Source organism: Protopterus annectens, chromosome 1.part0 (assembly GCF_019279795.1).
Source record: "Protopterus annectens isolate FY-2018-M chromosome 1.part0, PAN1.0, whole genome shotgun sequence".
In the NCBI taxonomy this organism is placed as follows: Eukaryota; Metazoa; Chordata; order Ceratodontiformes; family Protopteridae; genus Protopterus; species Protopterus annectens.
Genome location: NC_056725.1, coordinates 231,506,960 through 231,529,459, shown reverse-complemented (window position 1 = coordinate 231,529,459; position 22,500 = coordinate 231,506,960).

Below are 22,500 nucleotides of genomic sequence, written 5' to 3'. Positions count from 1 at the left end.
GTCTCTTCTGGTAGACCTTGTAAGTGTTGGTAAAGGTCTAGCAAAAATTGTCGTGTATCTTTTAATATATAAGTATTAGCATCAACAATGGGTCTTAAGGTGTTTTCTATAAAGATGGATGCGGGTTCAGTAGCCCAACCTCTACCTGCCACTATCGGCCTTAGGGGTGGATCAATCAAATCCTTATGTATTTTAGGCAAACCATTAATCAACGGTATAGTGGGAGTGGGCACATCCAAAAACAAGAACAAATCATTGTCTATCAAGTGACTATTGAGCAAATTCAGTAATTCAGAATGTACTCTATGTGAATAAAACGGAACAAGATCCAGGTCAATAGGTGAATAAAACTGAGTGTCACCCAACATAAAGAACATTTTTTGGACATACCAAACAGTGTCCATTACTACAATGCCACCTCCTTTATCGGCTGGATGAATAGATAAAGTACTATCTTTCGACAACTTCTTTAAAGCTGCATTCTCTTGGAATGTAAGGTTATATTTTTTAGAAGGACGTTTCAAATCAGCATCTCTCAACTTATAAAGACCATCCTCCACTAACTTGGAGAAGGCAGCAAGTAATGGATGTGGTAGTGGAGTAAAGACACTTGGACGGTGAAAACCTCTATGTGTGGTAATATCGTTAGCGTTGTTAAAAAACAACTTGAGTGACAAATTACGGGTAAACAACTTGAAGTCCCGTATAGTTTCTTCAAAGACGCTGTGTGTGGTGGGTATAAAGGACAGGCCTTTAGTCAAGACTGAGAGCTCAACTGGTGTCAATACATGGGTGGAAAGATTGAAAACTAAGTTTTCTCTTTCCCTTTGACTTCCCACATTTTCTTGATATTCTTGTTGGGGAGATGATCTACAGGTAGTTTCCTTTTTTGTCTTCCTCTGCTCTGTGAGCGTAATCTCCCTTCTCTCCTGTCTTCTCTTATTGGAAAAGGGTGAGAGGAATTAAAAATAACAGTATTTGTATTCATGTTAGTAGATGTGGGTATGTTAATCTCTATGTTAGGAGGTGCAGCTCCCATATCGGGTGTTCTGATTTTGTTCCTCACCACTGGTACAGGTCTATCATCATGAACTGCATCTAGATCATGTGATATAATAATTACATCAGAGGTGCAGTTAGTCTTAGTGGTTCTATCAACATCATTGTCATTGTTAAGAATACAGTCCCTATTATCAGCATCAGACACCAATGTAGGTGCACTAGCTGTATGCATTTCAGAACAACCAGTCCCAAAAGAATGTTCATAAAAATGAGTAGCCTCACTGACACGTAACGCTCCATTGTCCCCCATGCAGCTCACCCTGCGAAGAGGCAAGTCAGAAGAGGAGGGTGTAAATGGCTGAGATTGATTATAGTTGAAACCGATAGATCTATTAGCCACTACCGGGCGGTTATGTTCCGCTGTGGGTCCCGTAGCCCTGGGCCAAGTAAAAATGTGGCCTAGCCGGAAATCGGTAATATCTCGCTGTAATTTACTCTTTTTTTGAGAGAACAGTTTCCTCTCATAGACCGTCACATTGTCAATAACATTAGTAAAGTTCATGTCAAGTAATGAAGATGGAAACTTGTCATACAAGGACTTTTGCTTCATCTCAATTTCTGACTTTAACGCTTCCTCAATAGGGGTGAAGAAACTGTTCAAAAGTAACATATATTGTAAACTGACCTCAATATTGAGTTGCTGCCAGCGATACAGCAATTCCGGATAGGTCGTACCAGTCGTTGGCATCTTTAGCACGCGTAATCCCCTCGGTATGATCCGTCTTTGTATACAGACTTCAAAGTGCATGCGTTGTGTTTGCATGCGCTTCAACTTGAAGAGGTCATTTTCTAATGCTTCTAACCCACTTCGTAGTTCCTCTTTATTATAGACAGTATCGTTGCTACTAGCATTCTCCCCATTGTCTTCATAGAACACCAGAGGATTCTGGTGTTCACGTAAACAATCCAGGAAACGTTCACTAACGTTCCTAGCTGCAGCAGCATTAATGGGCGTAGCTTCCGTGGTTTTGATGACATATGGTAGCTCAATAGTTGCCGAAACTCCTTCTGCCATGTCTCCACAAAGTAAAATAATGCGAATAAACTAAGGAGTAACAATGAGTGGAGTAAACCACTTCTCCTGACTCAAAACGTGAGAAAATTAATGTGAAGACTAAAAAACACCAAGTCAGGGAAGCAGAACAAAGCAGCCGGAGGGCTAATTCCTTAAACGAACGTCCCAAGTTATTCAACTCATAAGAAAAATAGAATCCAGACTCTCAAAAATCAGTTGTACAATTTATTGTAGAGAGTTAGCGCTTTCACCTATTCAGGCTTCATCAGACTCAACACACAAACGCTATTTAACATAGAATATATACTGAACAAAGGGCGGGAAACAAAATCAATAATTCAATAATTCAATCAAAACATGAACTATTTAAAGTACAATGGATTAAAATCACTAGCTAATAATCAACTAACTAACTAAAATAAAATAAAAATTACACAAGTAGCCTAGGTGTAATGGCCATGGTATGAAAGCCTAGACTACAATACAGAATAATACATAGCGTATATATAGGTGAAAAACAATAGAAACACTCAGTCAATGATAGTAAAAAATATAAAAATAAAAATAAAAATAAAAAACATCTTAGCTCAAGCAACCCTTACTTAAAAACATAAACTGTTTATATTAAAAAACACACACATATATATATATATATATATATATATATATGTGTGCACATGTAAAACACTAGTACAGCAAAAAATACCCATTCAGTTGTAAGTGACTGAGCTAAAAACCACTAGATGGAAACAATGCTTCTAAAATCTAACTCTAGTATGTGTGTATATGTGTGCAATGTGAGAGCAATATTCATTATATAATAATGCACAGAGCTAGTATGCATGAAAATGGTGCACAGAGCTAGTATGGATAAAAATAGTATCAGAATATGGGAATGTATGGAGATGTAGGGTAAAAACGAACCTAACTAGAAGAGAAACTGTAGTTTTGGACTAAAGTGGATCAATGAAGTGAACTTGCGTGATGTAGTGTGATGAAAATGGAATAAAATGAATAAATATGAAATGAAAGTGATGGGAATAAAATAAAAATAAAATAAAATGAAAAGGAATGCATGTATATGAATATGAGTATGAGACAGGTATTGGATGTACTAATTACTAACTACACTACTGTACCTTCAGTCTCCTCATTTTCAAAATTGGTTTCACTGATACCTTGACATTCAGGCCAGGTGGACTATCTGATCTGAATTTCATTATCCAAAAATTCTCCTACCTTCTGTATGGGTCCTTATATCTCCTCCCTATTAGTGACGTGTATAGTCTCTAAAATCCTGAAATTAAAGACATGTAACGGACCATTGTCAGATACATGTCGAGCTAAGCATTGGTTTTATGTGCCATCCTAATGCTGTAGAGATGCTCACGGATGCGATCTCTAAAGGTCCTGTTGGTCTTGCCTACATAAAAGGAACTGCAGATGGAACAATGAGCAAGATAAATGACGTGCTTAGTCATACAATCTCCATGGGCATTAAGGAAGTAAGTATGATTAGTAACTGGATGTAAAAATGTGTGACTGGTGCATATATAATCACAAAAATTGCAATGACCACAGCTACGTGTCCCAACAGATGGGACTGGAGTAGTAGATATGTATGGTCTCCTGTCACAGAGTAATCTTTTCAGGTTTTTCTTATTCCTGTACCTAAAGACAGGAACATCACCTAAAATGTCTCTAATATGGGAGTCTGCCATGAGGATCCTCCAATGTGTCTTGACTATATCCTGAATGTCATGTACATCGGTGGTATAGAAGATGGAGAAAGCTGTTTGATGATTAATAGTGGAAGGAGTCCGAGATTGGTGTACTATACTTGAGGGTGGGGCAGAAAAATGTGGAGCAGCATGGCCTGTCCTTAAACCAGGTATGTCTTCAATACCCTGGTGTATATCTTGTGTTGTATACCCACGTTCTAACAGCCTCAACTTTAAGGCCCTCATATCTCTATTAAAACCAGACTCAGTGGGATTGTACCTAGAAACCCTAGTGGCCTGTCCTTTAACGATATTATTAAAAACATACGGGGGATGCATGCTAAAACTCGTAGATGACCTTTTCTTTTTGTGGGGAGGAGACCATGCACAGCTATTGAGCTTTATTGATTCGGTTAATACTTGTGCCACGTATCTTACTTTTAGTCATGAGATATCTAACAACAAGATACCATTTTTAGATATTTTTGATAAAAAATTACCTAATGGCATTGTCAACACCGGGGTCTTTAGGAAACCTTGCCATATGAACACTTTGTTACACCGTTTTAGCATGCATCCCCCGTATGTTTTTAATAATATCGTTAAAGGACAGGCCACTAGGGTTTCTAGGTACAATCCCACTGAGTCTGGTTTTAATAGAGATATGAGGGCCTTAAAGTTGATGCTGTTAGAACATGGGTACACAACACAAGATATACACCAGGGTATTGAAGACATACCTGGTTTAAGGACAGGCCATGCTGCTCCATATTTTTCTGCCCCACCCTCAAGTATAGTACACCAATCTCGGACTCCTTCCACTATTAATCATCAAACAGCTTTCTCCATCTTCTATACCACCGATGTACATGACATTCAGGATATAGTCAAGACACATTGGAGGATCCTCATGGCAGACTCCCATATTAGAGACATTTTAGGTGATGTTCCTGTCTTTAGGTACAGGAATAAGAAAAACCTGAAAAGATTACTCTGTGACAGGAGACCATACATATCTACTACTCCAGTCCCATCTGTTGGGACACGTAGCTGTGGTCATTGCAATTTTTGTGATTATATATGCACCAGTCACACATTTTTACATCCAGTTACTAATCATACTTACTTCCTTAATGCCCATGGAGATTGTATGACTAAGCACGTCATTTATCTTGCTCATTGTTCCATCTGCAGTTCCTTTTATGTAGGCAAGACCAACAGGACCTTTAGAGATCGTGATCCATGAGCATCTTTACAGCATTAGGATGGCACATAAAACCAATGTTTAGCTCGACATGTATCTGACAATGGTCCGTTACATGTCTTTAATTTCAGGATTTTAGAGACTATACACGCCACTAATAGGGAGGAGATATAAGGACCCATACAGAAGGTAGGGAGAATTTTTGGATAATGAAATTCAGATCAGATAGTCCACCTGGCCTGAATGTCAAGGTATCAGTGAAACCATTTTTGAAAATGAGGAGACTAAAGGTACACTAGTGTAGTTAGTAATTAGTACATCCAATACCTGTCTCATACTCATATTCATATACATGCATTCCTTTTCATTTTATTTTTATTTTTATTTTTATTCCCATCACTTTCATTTCATATTTATTAATTTTATTCCATTTTCATCACACTACATCACGCAAGTTCACTTCATTGATCCACTTTAGTCCAAAAACTACAGTTTCTCTCTTCTAGTTAGGTTCGTTTTTTACCCTACATCTCCATACATTCCCATATTCTGATACTATTTTTATCCATACTAGCTCTGTGCACCATTTTCATGCATACTAGCTCTGTGCATTATTATATAATGAATATTGCTCTCACATTGCACACATATACACACATACTAGAGTTGGATTTTAGAAGCATTGTTTCCATCTAGTGGTTTTTAGCTCAGTCACTTACAACTGAATGGGTATTTTTTGCTGTACTAGTGTTTTACATGTGCACACATATATATATATGTGTGTTTTTTAATATAAACAGTTTATGTTTTTAAGTAAGGGTTGCTTGAGCTAAGATGTTTTTTTTTTTATTTTTATTTTTATATTTTTTACTATCATTGACTGAGTGTTTCTATTGTTTTTCACCTATATATACGCTATGTATTATTCTGTATTGTAGTCTAGGTTTTCATACCATGGCCATTACACCTAGGCTACTTGTGTAATTTTTATTTTATTTTAGTTAGTTAGTTGATTATTAGCTAGTGATTTTAATCCATTGTACTTTAAATAGTTCATGTTTTGATTGAATTATTGAATTATTGATTTTGTTTCCCGCCCTTTGTTCAGTATATATTCTATGTTAAATAGCGGTTGTGTGTTGAGTCTGATGAAGCCTGAATAGGTGAAAGCGCTAACTCTCTACAATAAATTGTACAACTGATTTTTGAGAGTCTGGATTCTATTTTTCTTATGAGTTGAATAACTTGGGACGTTCGTTTAAGGAATTAGCCCTCCGGCTGCTTTGTTCTGCTTCCCTGACTTGATGTTTTTTAGTCTTCACATTAATCTTCTTCAACTATGCTGAAAAAGTAAAAAAAAAAAAACAAAAACAAAAAAACTTACATTGTTTAGGCCTTGTTCGCAATGACACATCTTATTCTGACCAAGGAAATCTCACCATATCTCCAATATCCTTACAGGTTTCGTGCCACATTTACCAGTAAGACTTCTATCCAAAGTCCTGCTATATGACCATTCACAGACTTCAGTAATATAGCTATGTTAAAATGATCAATCAGCACTTTAGCTGCCTACAGCAGCAAAGTGTTGAGTGTTGCAGTGTAAAAAAAAAGCATAAAAAAAACAGAAAATTCCCATCAAACTATAACTTTTTACAGGCAAATAATAATTTGAACTACAAGAATAGTATCAATTTACTCCGCTCACAAAAAAAATGATAGTAATGTTACAAGATGGTTCGCAAACACTGGCAATCTAAATTTTAACTATTTAGGGCTATTCAGTAGAGTCAGAAAACAAAAAACATATCTCAGATTAAAACCAAAAAATAAATTCCACCAGGTACAAGCAGTAACCAACTCTAGAAAGGACGCTCCTGACTGATAAAGTAATCCAAAAACACATTGAGCAGTAAATTAAATTAAGCCTTAAATCCACAAGTAGCTTTTTGTCTGCAATAAAACACTGACTTCTTCAGAGTAAAACAATGGCCAGTGCTCACTTTCATACCATGTCTATAATAAGGCAATTAAGTCAAGAGAAGTAATTAATTAAAAAAACACCTATTTAAAGGGAAATCATGTTAAGAAAAACAGGAAAATTAAAAGCTTTGTTTAAATACTATCACATTAAAAACTATGCAAAAAAATGTCAAGTATATAAGTACAACAGATAAGCTATTTAGCAAAATATTATAAAAAATCAAAATGCAGTGAATATGTAAAATAACATATAAAGATATATAAATAAATGAATACATAGCATTGAATAAATACATGTGTATGTACACACACACACACACACACACACATATATATATATATATATATATATATATATATATAGCTGTATATATATTATATATATATATATATATATATATATATATATATATATATATATATATATATATACTTTTTTTAACTACAAAATGGACTGTTCAAAATAGATCATAGCTTATTAGCACTTTGTTTTAAGACTGGAACTAGGGAAGAACATTCCTTAATGCTCAGGGAGTTTGTGGAATCTAACCTAAGCTGCCATATCAGTTCTCTTAATTGAATGTATTCTTTCCATATGCACAAATACAAACTTATAAAACAATCTTATAAAACAATTCATACTGCAAAAACTGTTTATAAATACGTATTTCTTATTTGTAAAGTATTTCTTATTTGTATTTGGAAAAGAAAGAGTTGCCGATGTGGTGAATAAGTTTAAATGCAACAGTTTTTGTAAACAGTGTTTACAGTATTAATTATTGTATAAGGTTGTGTTTTGCGCGCATATTTATTTAATGACCTGTTTGTCTTGTATTATATTATTCTTTTGCATTAATATTTTTTTTACTGTTCTGTTTCCTTAAAAGCTGATTAGCTGAATAACTGAAGGTTTAATTGAATGTATTATAAAAGGAAATGAGCTATTTGATGTATTTTATCTGACGAAGTCAGGTATTTTAACTGACGAAAGTGCTTATCTTTTAAACTTGTCTTGTACTCTTAAAAGTCTGTTTACTACTTGACTGTGGCTTGGTAGCACTTTTTAGTTTAGTTTTGTGATTGTATGCTGAAGAATATTTTGTTGATTATAATGTTTGCACAATCCCTAATGCAATAGTCTTGTCACATTATTATGCCTTTCAGTATACAGTCCTTCTGCCATTAATATATCACAATCAGCAACAAGATTTGCAACTGTTTCCAGTTCTGTTTATAAAACCTACGTTTGTCTGTTTCTCGCACATGTTCAATGGACTTTGTAAACCAACATGTACATACTCCACTATCTTGGGCCATCAGTATTAACCTTTTGTCTTTTGGTTTAAATTCACCTTACCTTAACCATTCCTGCATTTGATCCTAATCAACATCAGGGTGTTCTAACAGTTTTCTATACTTGCAACTATATTTATGCATTTTCCACATTTCTTACCTTCTCATCTGATCCTTCACCTTATATTCTTTTTTTGTTTGTTTTTTGGCACATTCGGTTGCTGCCTGGTTTTTATCTACTTCTGGTTTGATTTCCATTCCTGCTTGTTGCTGATATGCTTCTGCTAAACTAAGCAGAGAAGCCATCTTAGACTTATTATCTTCATGTTTTAAAACTTTAACTATGTTTGGGTCTTCTGAGGTCATCAGATATGCATGCAGTTCCACAATTGCAGATATATGCATATAATCAGTTTTGAGAAGGCCCAACCCTCCTTCAAAATGGGGAGCATATAGTCTTAGTATGCACTCATTTTCATAAATCATTTCATGAGCATGAAGCATTCTTCTTATGCAAACACACAGCAGCAAAACACAAGTACAGCAAGAGTGCAGGGCCAGAAAAAAGTCAAAAGTAAAAAAAAAAACACAACCGGCCAGAATAGTTAAGGTGAACCACCAGTAACTATTTATTGTAACAACAATAAATAGGGAAATACTCCAGAATATTACACACCAGTTTTTGCAAAAGCCTTCTTCGGTGTAAGCACAAACAGAGATGAAAATACCATACACAGTAACACTTAAATACACCAAACAAGACACACACCACCTCCCCACCTTTTACCAACTATAACACATTGTTTAAACCTGGAGGGAACAAAGCCCTTAGTTTAATTATCCAAAACTTTTCTTTGTTGTTATATATATTGTGCCAACCTAATTTATTACTTACTCTAACCATATTGCAATCAATAGCTGTAAATCTAAACTCAGGAGTAGGATGTTGCAAAACATACCTATATAAAGCATTAGACATTCTTTGATAACTAAAATGTCCAGAAATATGAATCTTAAATTGTCTAGAAGTTTGTCCTACATAAAATGAAGAACACTGACATTCAACCTAATAAATCATCCATTCTGAAATACAGTTTATAAAACATTTAATATTAAATACATTAGATGTGTTAGCAGAAGAAAATTTTTAATTTTCACAACATGTGGGCATGCAGAGCAGTGTCCACATGGCAACATCCAATTAAAGGTATTCCATCCATAGACTGTTGTACTTTATTACCAATCGGCACAGACTGTTTGAAATGATTCAAAAAATGTTCAATACTTTTTCCTTTTCTATATGCAGATTGACATTGTAGTGATGATATTTGACTTAAATTCTTATCCGGCAACAGAATATTCCAATGTCTATTAATCAACTGACAAAACTGTCTAGAATTAACACCAAAAGTTGTAATAAAATGTATCTGATGATCATCCTTAGAACGTGTTTTGTACTTCAACAAAGTTGATCTATCCAATCCAATCCTTTCCTATCCAACCTATCCAACACTTTTTGGGGACAGTCAGTCACTCCAAAACTATAAGTTAGGACAGGAAGAACAAATTGATTTATAGCTTGGACTTTGTTCCTGGATATCAACGCTGTTTTCAGTATTCATTTTAGTCTTCTAAAATATTCCTGCTCAGTTTTATTCGCATTTGTTCATGCTTAATTGTTGATCCTTCATCTATTCCCAAATATTTACACACTCCCTCTTGCTCAAGTTATTTTATACCACATTCTTGTCCCAAACTGATGTTTTCTTGCTGCTGCAGCTTTCCTGCTTTAAAGGTTACTTTTGCACATTTATCAAGATCAAATGACATTCTTATATCATCTGAAAAAGTTTTGACCACTTGCAGTAGTGCTTTCAGTTCCTCAGCTGTTGAACTATCTGCTTTTAAATCATCTACAAAAAGAACATAAGTCTGTAGACTTTGTTGTTTTCTGAGAGCCAAATTGTAGCCATGGCCTAAGCTGTTAAATAGACAGCTTAATCAGTTAAGTGCAAGACTAAAGAGCAGTGGTGACAAAGACTCACCCTGGAATATCGTCCTTTGAATTTTTATCCCTGGAATAATAATTTGTCCTTTATCATAGCTTAACTGCAAAGTGGTTTGCCACTGTTTCATGGTTGTTGAAATATAATCAATCAGTGTAGAGTGTATCTTATACATTTTTAAGCAGTTTTTTATCCATGAATGTGGTATAATGTCACAAGCTATACTTAGATTTTTCTCCTTTATTTAAAGTTCTCCATTATGACTTAATGTAACAACAAATGATCCTTTGTTTCATATCTCTTTTATTACCCTTTTATTCTATTGCCATGATTGAGTTTTTTTCTAAATGACTACAAATTCTGTTGGCATCAAGTCCAGTGTATAGTTTATGCATTGTCAGTATAGGTTCATAGATTTATAGGTGTGCACTAGGCTAATGGCTTTGGAGCCTTTACAAGCCTAACCCATAGACGCACCCCAGCATCATGCCACCCGAAGGTAGTTTCCAGTGCCTCTATCAAATAGAGCCACTAGAGTGATCCCTGGGGTGAACTTTCTATTTCCCATCCACTCATCAAGATTTCTTTTGGAAAGGGCCAGTGAAGTGCTCTGCTTGACATGTGTGGGAAGTCTGTAGGTTGGTCTATAGTTTTTAGGATAGAATACAGGTTCACTGTTAAGCAAGAGTAGTGTTTTTCTTGTTGTTAGCCAAATTGGTGTCTGTTTAGGGTGTGCATATAAATAGTTCTTACTCGTAGCTAAATCTTCATGTAAAGATGTTAATATATGAGCCAGAAGTTAGGTACTACAGCTGGGCCTGGGGTTTTCCAATTAGAAGCTTTTTTAACTCTGTTCTAATCTCTCTGGCAGTTACTTCATCCCATTTCATATCCTGTACATTTGGACTTCTTATTCTTTCTTTTATTTCTTTTGTCTATTTAGCATCTTTGCATATGGTCCACAGGATCTTCATAGATATTTCTGTAAAATGTATATATTTCTTCTTTTTTGTGGTGTTTCAATTCCTTTTGCCTTCTTTCCAGTTTTCTATAAAACTTTTTTGGGTCATCAATAAATTGCTTATTTTGCACTTTTCCTTGATATATTCTAAGTTTTCCTGCCTGTGTTGATATTTTTAGTTTATTATTTGCGATAGTGCATAATAGATCCTGATCTCTTCTGATCAGTTTAGCTGCACAGTAATATATCACGTCTGTTATATTGCATGCATTTCTATGAACAGTCCTAATTACTGTGTTCATTTGTTTTATAAAACGTCTAACATTTTGGATGTTATTGACTTTCTGTACTCTATTTCTTTCATTGATCTTAATATGTCTGTCCATCTCTAGTAAATCAAGCAAATCTTTTCTTAGACCATTTTCTTCTAAGTTGTGGGCACATTCTTTGTTTTTCATTTCCTGCAGGCATTGTATAGCAAGTTCCAGAGCATCTTCCAGTGCCACATTCTCTTCAGTTTCATCCTGTGTCATGGTTGCTATGTACATGGGAACTCACTGGGCTATCATTCCACAGCATTGACTGCATCAGAGTTGCCACAATTTTCTGTTCCTTCTCTTGCTGTGTAACTCCAGCTGGGCATTTATACTGGTTTCCTATGGAAGGCTCCAAAGTATCTTCATATGGCAACTGATCAGATGTTTCCCATTCCACTGGTTTCTCCTTAATTTGGGGATCCATTGCTCTGTCCTGCTGTGATGTTATCAGAGTTAGACTTTCTATACTAAATCCTTCACTTTGCAGGTAATCCATAACCTCAGTTTCTATGTCTTTAACTTCTCCATTACTAATTACTAATTCTCTTTTCTACTTTTCTTCTTTGTTTTCTTATTTTTTGTATTGTAAGATTTTTCATATCTGGATGAATTTTCTTGTATTTATATTTAAATATCTTTGGTGCTGTTCTTTTTGTATTAGTTTTGCTTTTTTCTTTGCATAGATATTGCACCATATTAAATCTCTTTTTCTTTCCCATGTCCATATTTCCTCTTCAGATGTCTCCTGCTCCTCCTGTTTCTCTTTACTTGGAGGACTTGTTGCTCCATCATGCTGTGATATAACCTGTGTTAGACTTTCTACACTACATCCTTCACTTTTCAGGTATTCCACACCTTCATCTTCTATATTTTTTTCTATTTTACTACCCCTTCCTGCCAATAACTCTCTTAATTCTACACCCACATTCCTTACCAAGTGCTACACTAACTATCAAGATGAGGGTAATTATGTTCCTCTTAGTTATATTGCTTGGGCTATATCTCCTCACCATATATGAACATCAGCCCTATACTGGCTTTCACCACCTCTTCTCTCAAACCATCTCTGCTCCCACCTTGAATGAATCAGACCAACCCCTAGCTTACTACAAATTTGTCTTCTCCACTTTTAACAACCACCAACTAACTAGACCATGGTCCATCTCCCCCAAAACTAGTTATCATAAAATAATAAGCAATGCCCGGAAACTAATCACTGTACAGCTTACTCTGATGAGGGATGGAGAGACATCCACCCTAACCCTGGACCAACCCTTCCCACAAGCTCCCAGCCCACTACCACTTTCAACATATGGCCAAATACAAGGTCCCCTAACTCTCTCCTGACCTGTCACCTAAACATCAAGAGTATTAACAACAAGGTCCATAATCTTCATGCACTCCTAGCTACCTACTCTCCTGATCTGCTACTTCTTATAGAAACCTGGCTAAAACCAGGAACTAAAGATGATGAGGTTATCCCACCAAGGTAAAACATACTTAGACTAGACTGTAACACAAAGAAAGATGGAGGAGTAGCAGTTCTGTTCAAAAACACAATAGATGTCACACTAGCCTCACAACAACCCCCTTGTTCAATAATGCAGAAGCCCTAGTTAGCAAACTACAGCTTAACAAAAGTAAATCTATATTCATTGACTTCATTTATATCCTCCAGGCAACAATGCAAATACCCTAGAAGACTTCCTCCAATGGCTTTCCAACACTTACCCCATGAAACTATGGTGTTACGAGACATTAATATTGACTGGAACAATTGTTCCTCTGTATCTCCCACCACCCACATAAACATTCAAGCCAACTTGTATCCTCACCCACCAGAAAAAATAAATCCATCTACAAAGGCAGTATCCTGGACTGGATTCTTATCAATAATCAGCTAGACCTGTATAACACGGGTACCCTCCCAGATGATATAAGCGACCACCTACTCACTTACATCATTAAGCATAAAGTAGATAACCACCACCAAGTTCTCTATAAATCTATCAGAAACAACACGAATTTCAACTCCAGTGACTTTCAGAATGAACTCAGAGCATGCAATTGGGCCATACTAAAAGAACTTCCACTAGATGATGCTGTAGTCTATTTTAATTCTAAATTCTTCTCCATTCTAGATTCCCACGCTTCTATCTGCACCCTTAGAGCCAAAACTAAGACCGCTCTATGGCTCTCTAAAGTAAGCAAAACCAAAATCATAGCAAGAAACAAAGCATGGGACAAATGGCGCACCTCCAAAGACCCACTTGACCATATTAAATTCTGACAATTAAGGAATGATACCAAGAAAGCCACACTGTTAGACAAAACAACTTCTATCAACACCTTCAGCAAAAACACCAGAACAAGCCTCAAAAACTTTGGGCAGGCATAAGCAAACTGCTCCACCTTGGCCTAACCACCACCCCACCCCCTCAGCTTGTAACCTTAAAACTCCAGAGGAAACTGCAAACATCATTAACAATTTTTTTACCAAAACCATCCAATCACTAGCTGGCCAACTACCCCCCACCAGCTCCATTCAGAATTCTCCACAACCACTACCCCACTCCCTTTTACCTTCCAGCCTGTATCTACATCTCTCACCTGATCTCTAATGAACAAACTAAAGCCCACTACTCTACCAGCTGATCTCCTCCCACCAGAATATCTACAAAAAGGGGCAGATGCCATTGCATACCCTGTTTCGATCATAATAAACCGCACCTTGACTGAAGCCACTATCCCCTCTCTATGGAAGGTTTCACATGTCATTCCCTTCATAAAGAAGGGAATTCTTTAGACCTCTCAAACTTCCAACTAATAGCCATACTATCACCACTGGCCAAAATTAGGGAAAAATGCGTCCACAACCAATTAATGCACTGTCTCACCCAAAATAAACTACTGGCCAACTCTCAGCATGGTTTTAGGCCACACCACAGCACCACATCAGCCCTCCTGTCCTTAACTCTATCAACATTAACCAAAACAATAACAAACTTACCTTAGCTCTCTTTCTAGATCTTTCTAAGGCCTTTGATATTGTCAGTCACCAACTGCTTCTCCATAACCTGAATGAACTGTCACTGAACAGTAGCTCAATTAAATGGTTCCAATCCTACCTGTCTGATAGACAACAAGCAGTTTTATGGCAGAATACCCTAGCCACACATCTACCCATTACTCTAGGAGTCCCCCAAGACTCCATACTAGGACCACTACTCTTCACAGTCTTTATCAGTGACCTACCCACCATCACTCCCAAGGCCACCTGCATCCAATATGCGGACGACTATACTTTAATCTGTACTGCCTCCTCCTTAACTGAGCTTATGACCCTAACCCAGAATACTTTCAGTGATGTAGAAAAATGGTTTACAAACCATCAGCTTCTATTAAATCCCAACAGAACTAAACTGCACATCTTTTCCCTCACTTCCAAACCCTCCTCACCATTTTTTACTATAAGTTTCAACAATGGCACAATTATATGCCCAGATACACAAAACTCCTAGGCGTCACAGTCGACAACACCTTAAAATATGATATGCATGTCAATCAAACCATCAAATCTGTCAACAAAAAACTGGGCTCCCTATACAGGATCAAACCTTTCCTCACTCCTTTTGCTAGAACTACTATTGCTCGGTCCCACCTATTATATACCCTCCTCTATGCCTCCCCCCTCTTCACTAACCTGAATCAAGCCACCCTTACCAAACCTGCTAGCTGTTACAAAGGGTCTATATTAAATCATCGAATGCTTAGAAAAGCAAACGATGATTTATCGACCCCCATGTAAGCGAAAGCTTACAAACTTGAATGCTTAGAACAGTGATTTTTAAAAATCGCTGATCCAAAAAAAAAAAAAACAAACACTTAAAACATGACATAAAGTGGGGGGCTGTGCCCTCCACACCCCCTACTTAAATATACCAACTTCGAGATTGCACTAAAGTGACAAAAATGGCAAAGTAACAGACGCGGCCAAGCAATTTCTTTCCCAGGGAAGGAATTTGCTTATATGCTGCTTCTTCATTTTGCCTTTTTATCTTTTAAAGTTCGACCAAGACACATTCAAAACAATGCATCTTCGGTCATCTAATAGGAGCCTGTTACAAACATATTGCTAGATTTGCTACAGGTACTACCTCTAGGACCCACCACTGTATCAACCTAACTCAACTAGGATGGCTTGAATGGCCTGTCTTCTCTGATGCAACCAACTGATAATAACCCACAAAATCCTATACCAACTCGAAATAACACCAACACTAAATAAGATCATCAAACCATACAGCAACCTGAGGTTACTACGCTCTGCTGAAAAACTGTTGGTACAGACAACTAAGAGCATAAATGTGGCTGGGAACTCTCTATTCACCAACTCAGTAGACAAAACTTGGAATTTGCTACCTGCCGAACTTACTCACCAATCCTCTTTAACCCAGTTAAAAAAAAAGCCTCAAACTATACTTTCAACTGCATTGGCAATGTCCCTGCTTAAACCTTGACTAACCACCACCAGCTGATCTTACAAACTCTCCCTAAGCATTTCAATGATAGACTCTAATAAGTGTATGAATTCTTGAAGGGACTTAGCCCACAGCTTCGTGTATTATTGTCTGAAACTTAAGCTGCCTGATCTGATTTTGTCAACTATCCCCAGGATTCATGAAGCTCGGTGCAAGGCCGGCGTAAGGCTTGCGCCGGCCGTGCGGCGTATATATGGAGTAGTCGCGCCATATGCATATTAATGAAGGTGCGCAGTCGCCACAGCCATGTGCATAGGAAACGTGCGCAAGGGCATGGGGCGTATCGAAGTTGCGCACGGAGGCATGTCAATGCCGACTGTCGATGAGCAACCTAAACTGCTGAATATTATATTCCGCCTGCAATAGTAAACAGTATCAGTGTCCGTGGATACTGAAACATATGAAAAGCATGCAAGATAGTCCCAGCGAACAGAAAATGATGAAGCAAACAGAAATGCACGGTAGGGAATAACAGGTGCCTACCCTTGAACAAATGACATGAAAACTGTGTGCCCGTAGTCCAACGTAGTGTTGATAGCTATACCATGTGGAAGTGAAACGTATCATATGTCAGCGCGCCGCCAGTAGGTATGTCCAGCCCAATGGAGAGGGTCACCAGCTGACCCATAATGTGAGGGAGGGTACATAACTGGGCAGATGTGTCCATAACCAAATACACGAGGAGAAATGTAGATCTATGTAGTGACCGTATGTCCGAATCTTAGCCCACAAGGCATGTAATAGTCACATACAAAAGATATGTCCATATTTCACATACCAAATGGGATAGAAAATAGAATACGCATATAAACAAAACAGAAGAAGCTTATATAAACAGCTACAACAATAAGGACACGTAGGCAGAAAGGAACAGTATGATCCGTACCGTCGGCTAAGATTGCCACCTGTCCCATTTTGCGAGTGACATTCCCTCTGTAGGCAGATTTGTCCTGACACAAACTTGTAAAAATGGCAAATGTCCAGAGATTATAGGACATAATTATACCTTAGACGTCATGTAATAGTTGCATTAAACAGTTTTTCTCTGTACGTATATTACATAAATGTCATAAGAAACAGAATAAGCCTCCAAAATGCTACAAGAATAAGCTTAGATATAGGCAAGAATTGTACATTCTCTCTGCCGAACTGACCATGGGTATGTGTCGGCCTGTAAAATGTGCTGTGTTCACGGTAAATATCACACTGTGGCCAATTGAAAAGGTGGAAACACTACCGTCGACTATGGGGAGGCATTGTCCACAACAGTCGGATATGTGTAAGGAATAGCGTGGACATAGGAAAAGGTGCCATCCTACCAACGAGTACAACAGGCTGGCAAAATCCGGAAGTCAGAGGTATAAGCCGAACTTGTATGTGACACAGTCAAATGGGTAGTACCCGGGTATATCAACCAAGTAATGAAAGTGAAGTATGGGCGTGTACCTATGTGCGTGAGGTATAGCATGTAGAAAGCAAACATGGCAGGGTAGTCCACACAACCATAAAGGTACCTGACACATGTAGGGTAGTCAATGTGTTACTCTGGCCATGTCATGGGCCAACAACCAAAGTAGTAATCTATGGGGTGTGAGGAATTCGCGTGCAAGGGGTGGATGGGTAATGGTAAAATCCTCAAAGGCGATACTTTGTCGTATGCAGAAAAGGTGAACTGGAAGTGTACGAGGGGGCAGCGGGTGAAGTGGAAAGAAACACAAACACATGTAGAAACAGCTGCAAGACAAGCAGACAGGCCATAGTGTAGAACACAATCCCACAAACATATGAATATGGAAATGTGTGATACAAATGTATAGATATGGCACCGTCACATACCCACAGATTGGTCCTGATGGAACTGGCCATAACAAATGCAACACACTTGGATGCATAATGGCCTACCCAGCATACCCTCCACATCACACAACCCTCCCCCATACCAGAACATCCACCAAATCCAGCCGTACTTGGCGTACTGGTTCGTTACAGACACAGCTACACATAGTGACCCCTACGCATATGTAGTAGGTATTGTCACACTAGGCAGTGTCAGGATTGCAAACCATGTATCCCCTGCATGTAAAACCCCCTGCACATTTTCGTAAAGCCACAAAAATCTTCGGTATCTGCCTTGTTTTGGTCATGACCAATTTTTGGGATATCCCTCATGGGATAACTAACCTGTGTAAATAGTAGAATGGGTATGACGACATGATGTCCAATCCTGTAGATATCTGGACAGAAGTCAGAACGTGCAGTAGAGGTCCATGACACTGTCCAGCCCTAAGTGGTCATGCATAACTTACTACCCAGGATAAAACACCTTCCTGTGATGCACGTGTCCCGACATGAATAGGCGGGAGAATATATCGCACACATTCGCATAGTGGCAAATGGCATAAGGGTGAGGAAGACACTGACATAAACAGGATAACCCTGATCAAGTGTGAGGGACACTTACTGTGTGCAGGCATGACCGACCATACCTGCTAACCTGTGTGAGCAAGATATCTGGACAGAGCCGTGAATACAAGTCAGACAAAGGTCCAAAAGCATGGACAATTTGTAAAGATAGCTCTTAGAAACATAGACCTATGATAGAATAACAGTTTGCACATTGGCATTAATGCCCGGAGTATGAAGTCTGAAACCCAACTGTCTGTCAATACGTTCTGACTTCAGTCTTTAATGATGAGCTACTGCTGTGCCAGAACACAACAGCGTATTACAGAGGTCCGTACCATAAAACTCAACTGTCCAGATATTCGCAGAATGACCAAAGTTTTGCCTCATATTGTTGTTGTGTGCCTCCGACAATCTGCACCTGTCTGGTAAATAGCTGAGGATTGACGTCACTAAATAATGAGAAATATTTTGAGTTTAAGACTACACATCTTTCAGAAAAGTCATGCTAATGCAAAACCTAGTATTCTAACAATGTTCTATGCTTGTAAGAGCAATAGTTAAAATGTGTCCCTATTTGTCCCCCCATCAGGTAGGTTTTGCGCAGATTTGTTGCTCTAAGGGGTTGAGAAGTATGGTCTGTACATATTTACAGTAAGAACCCTTCACATTTGTGTAATGTACAACTGCATACCTGTAGTCACTTCATGTCCAAACCAATAATCTCAGTATGACTGAATACAGGTAATAGTCAAATGTAAATGGGAACATCCCTCACTGTGGAGTATGGACTGTAACAACCCCACCCATAATATGTATTGCCAACATAATAAGCTGCTGACAGGTGCCCAAACACCTGTGTCTATAAACACAGGTAAAAATTCATAATATGGAGAAACTCCCCATCCATATGCTTCGGCTGTCATTTGAACTCAGCCAGGGAAGTTCCGTTCACCAGGCAGACAAGCCTAAACCCAGATCACTACATGAACACCCTGACAATCAAAGACCGGTATGTGGCAGGACTATATGCCCTGGTGTTCTGCATATCCTTGGAGTGATTAACAATGCAGCTGGGGTCCACAGCAGTAGGCAATAGGGAATGTGTAATATGTAGTACCGCATTTTTCCCAGCAGGAGAATGGATGCCTGTGTTGTAAGTGAAGCGGTGAGGTGTATGTTGATGTAGCTAAGTACTATGGGTATGCATATCAATGAGGCAGAACACCAATAGAATAGTGGTTCCGGCATCCGGCCAACGTGAATGTAGTCCCGGTTGACCTACGACCACTGCACATACAACTTTAAAGTGTAATGAATGCGTTCGTGCTGTACACACATTTAAATATGTAACGGTGAATGTGTGTTTCACATCAGTCCATAAACCGGAATACAGATATGCAACTGTTACGGTCAGAATTATGAAAGGCCACGTAAGCACAAATATTTATTAAACATATGCAACCCACAATAAGGATATGCAAGTGCACCTGCGCATGTGTAATCCGCTCACAGTATAGCAAATGAATGCTGTTTTCGCCATGTTATATATACATGGCTCATACCTGTTAACCCCGTAAAGTATGAAACCGGACAAAGCCATGAAAACAACTGGTACAAATAGGGACAATACCCAGATATTGCCCTAACAAACATAGAAAGTGGATAGAATAACAGGTGTGCCACTAGCATGGATTCTCTGAAGGGTATGAAGTCGTAACCTGAAATGCTTGTCATTATTGTCCAATGTCAGTCTTTATTGATATGCCACTAAATTGCCAGATAGACACAAGGTTAAGAAAAATGGACCAACGATAAGAGGCAAACAGCTGTACAGTCAGCGTAAATCTGTACAGGTGAAAGGTATGATGTGGATATATATATATCCACAGACTTAAACCAAAGCTAATTATGAAATGAGGAATGTACAGACATATATGGACATATGCATATATGTACATATATATATCTATACACACACGATGCATTAATAGATATATACACAACAAACATATGTCCCTGTAGATATAACACATGTACATAAATAGGTCACTGTATAGCTATTATGGATAGACAGACAGACATGCATGAAAGGTGAATACACTGCTGCTTTCCAAACCATTGCCTGGAAAGTACCAGTGTGACAGGCCTGCAAGTTCTACACTTTAAACATGAATATAGGTGTCCTTTGCAGGACCCCAAAAATTGATTCCGTACGAAGTGCGAACCATCATAGATGCAAAGGAGGTCACAGCTGCAACTACGATATAGCTGTACATGCAACAGTAGCAGGTGTAAGGGTAATAACACATGGGTCAATAGACTGTATGACGTACCACCTGATATCCGGAGAGTGGGGAGTGCTTAGAAGTGTCTTCACACTTTATTATCACTCACATTAAACATGTCTAATGGGTACTGTGGAGGGGTGTCAGGTATGGGAACCATGGGTATGCAGAAATGGGCCTAGGCGCTGGTTGGCACAGATTTATTAGGTCCGCCCCATGGGAGTGATCAATATACCTATGTGGGTATAGCACACACTTCATTCCACAAAAAGGTTCAACCCATCTACTGGATATTGTGTAAACCATTGGGGGAAGAAGTAGGGACCTATATCAGTGTCATGTAGGCGATTATCATGGATGGACATGCGTACGACCAAGATGGTAACCATACCTTCCAAACTTTCAGAATAAGACAGCTGGACTAAGGCATAGTACATGAAATGCAAATAGGGACTATATTAAATATACCCCTGACAAAGTCAGAACATTGATAGAATAATGGCGTAGTCAGGAGTATGAATGTTATGAGGGTTAGTAATCATGAAATAGAAATGTCAGTCATTATTATCTAACCTCACAGTCCGTCATGCCTTGCCAGTAATTTACCAGAAAGGCACATTATTATGACAAATGTAACAAAATCATAGGTCAAACCTCGGGGCGTTTACTCATAATGTGTAGAGGTGAGAGGTATGAACGTAACCCGTCCTAAATAAATGTACAGAACTAGTGATACTAGGTGGACAGGTGAGAAGAAAGACGTCAGGACAAATGACAAAACATGTACAAGTCATAAGCATATACTTCGATAAATGTGAATGACAATGTATGCCCTGTGAAAGTCAATGTGGAAGGTTAATAGACCCAAAAGAAATGTGTCCCTCAGGGTGTCATGCAGTGTCACTGATACAGTGTCCAGTCCCCCATACTCGTACGTGAGCTCTGCCACTGATGGAAAGCACATAAGGTACATGATAGAATAAGTAGTGTGGCTAAGCACCTGTTGGCCTTTGTGAGGAATATAACCCTCTGGGTGGGTGTGTCCTGCAATCAGAATGTAATGGCATCTGGCCTGTGATGCCGCCAAATATTGTGTGTATTGGTGTAAGAAACTTGATATACTGTATCAGAAACATACCTCACAACTGTACAAATTTTCGCAGAATGTGCAAATTTTTGCCTCATATGTTTGGTGTGTTCCTCTTACAATCTGTACCTTTCTGGCAAATACCTGAGAACTGAAGTCATTAAATAATGACAAATATTTGAGTTTAAGACTCCAAATCCTTCAGAAAAGGCATACTAATGCAAAACCTATTATTCTGTCAACTATCTATGTTTGTAAGAGCAATATTTAAAATCTGCCCCTATTTGTCACCCCATATGACAAATCAGGCTTTGTCCAGATTTTGTGCTCTAGGAGGTTGAGAGGTATGATCAGAAACAGATACGTCTGAGGAAACAGCATTATCGACTGCAAGATAACTCAGAAGGTATGACAAGCGCTGCAGTAGGAAGTTCATTATTGGCCTCAGGTATGTGCTGACATGTCAAAAGACACAGCAGTCTACATGATGTACCTATAGGGCAGTCACCTTTACAAATGATGACAGTGGGACATACCCACAGCCATGCATACATCACAAATAGACATAGCATACAGCAAAGCCTAGGCCATGATACATGAAGCCTCCGGCATGTATGAG